The sequence below is a fragment of the Branchiostoma belcheri genome, unplaced genomic scaffold, assembly GCF_001625305.1.
Source record: "Branchiostoma belcheri isolate BF01 breed outbred unplaced genomic scaffold, Haploidv18h27 scaffold129, whole genome shotgun sequence".
In the NCBI taxonomy this organism is placed as follows: Eukaryota; Metazoa; Chordata; class Leptocardii; order Amphioxiformes; family Branchiostomatidae; genus Branchiostoma; species Branchiostoma belcheri.
In genome coordinates, this window is record NW_017802702.1 from 592,803 (window position 1) to 594,898 (window position 2,096).

The 2,096-nt window shown below is 40.5% G+C and overlaps 1 long non-coding RNA gene across 1 annotated transcript; it reads right to left on the reverse strand.

The window, feature by feature from the left end:
• LOC109463639 lies at positions 1-1,075 on the reverse strand. The gene is made up of 3 exons (XR_002139836.1): positions 1,048-1,075; positions 467-542; positions 1-178 (listed from the first exon to the last, which is right to left on the reverse strand). It is a non-coding gene; the product is annotated as an uncharacterized LOC109463639 (long non-coding RNA).
• Between the last annotated feature and the right edge of the window lie 1,021 nt (positions 1,076-2,096).

Below are 2,096 nucleotides of genomic sequence, written 5' to 3' on the forward strand. Positions count from 1 at the left end.
ATCCGAATTTGCCCGTAGCCGTTACAAATTCGGATGGCACCCAGGCTACGATGCTGCTGCATTCAATGCTTATTTTTCTTGCGTGAAAAACTCGCATGCACACCCCGATCCTTCCACAACTTGGCGTCGTGAATTCCTGCTGTAGTCTGCATCTCAGGATGGACTTGGCGAAGTTTACCTGTGGTCAGCAAGAGAAAACAGAACATAAATGAATCTATGCCAACCTTTCCCTAGCTTTGCTCTTAAATTAACAAGATTTAGGGTCATGTTTTTAGAAGTAAATGTAAATATGCAAAGCATGTGAGTCAATACATTTTACAGAATGCAATGATGCGCACATCAAACTAAACAAAGGTTGAAAGTCATATGTATGTTCATTCATCAAGAACGATGTTACAGTACAATAACACATGAACTACATGTTCCCCAGATCAACAGAAACGGCAAATATATTGTGTGGACTTACCGCTGTTTTTGTCCTTCTGTAAATGGTACTGTTAGTCCATCTTGTCAGTGAATGTCGAGTGAATGAGGGGCACTCGCTGTGGGCACACAGTGAGAAAGAGAATGAATAAATTTATGCCACTTCTGCCTTTCAAGAGACTCAAAAGGAACACCGATTGGAATCTCTGCCGGTAGATATTCTGATCAGAGTCTCAGCTGTTACAATCATTACATTTTACTGTACAGAAATACATGCTATTTAGGTTTTACGACAATCACAAACTATTTAAATTATACCGGCAGCTACCAGCAATTTCATTGAATGTTTAACATTTAGGATATGTTATTATATCATAGCAATAGACTTCTTCCAGATTGGAGTTTCTACCCAGTCTCAGGTACTGTTGTAAAGAATTTGACCTGAGAAAAGGCTGCAGGACTCAGGGCCTGATGTAGGGTGGGAAAATACTGGCACGTTGTTGATATAATAATCAATCTGGACAGGTAAGTCTTATCAGAGGGGAGAGGTAAGGGCGGGAAATCCTGGAGGAACATGTAAGGTGGTTAAAACTTTACGTAAACAAAATTCCGACGCCCTCTTACATGATAAAAGATAACAGATGTTTGTCCATCTCACCAGTAAATTCCTTTTGTAGCCCGGGAGTGGGCATGGGCATGGCGTAGCTCACCTGCGGGGACAAAGAGAGAAAAAGAATGAATAAATTGAAGCCGTTCCCAGAGAAACAAATGGCATTGGCTTCCATTTGTAAATATGTGTCAGGATAGACACCCCGGAAACTTACGGTGGAACATGTCAAGTTGCTGAAACTTTACGTAAACAAAATTATGACCTACACTAAAATGATGAAAGATAACAGGTGTGGTAAAGCAACTTAAGAATACGTACTTGCTTAGTGCCCATCAAGATGTCATAATGATCAATTGGATCAGTAATAACATTGAAAGTAGGCCGCGTGGGCGACGGCGTATGCCGACACAAAGCATATAAGGGGGCACACCCCAGTTTATGTTGGGTCACAATTCGATTCTGCACACCCTCAACTCTATTTCAGGAAATAATTCTTAAGCCGAAACACTGTTTGCAAATGAAGGATATCCCTCTAGCTACGAGAACAATCGAATTTCAGTTTCCATAACCTCTCAAATTGTAGCAAATTTTAGGGCAAAAAAGAATTTTCGATGAAAAAAAATGATGCCAAAAATTGGGCATTTTTACGTGCAATTAAACCCATCACCAATAATTTAGCCACCAAAATGACTTATACTGTCGAAAGAGAATGTATGATCAAGAAAAATATACAGAAAATCCTAACACTGAGATTATCACAATAGCCCGTCGCGCGACACATAGCGACAGAACCCCCAGAACACATAAAAGGCATATCTGGGTCAAACCGAAGCACCGCACTCAAGGCGGAAGGACGGGCGGGAAGTAAGCCTCGAGCCCAAAATCAATTTTCAACCCAAAGACGCCACTTTTTACACTTTCTAGCAATGTTAGTAGTTTAAACTACTAACATTTCAACTACTAAATAACATTTTGCAGCAGATTACTAGAAATGTGACCATCGAAACCCCTAAGTCACTTTTTACCGCGCACTGCCACGGATAACGTTACAATTTCAAAACTA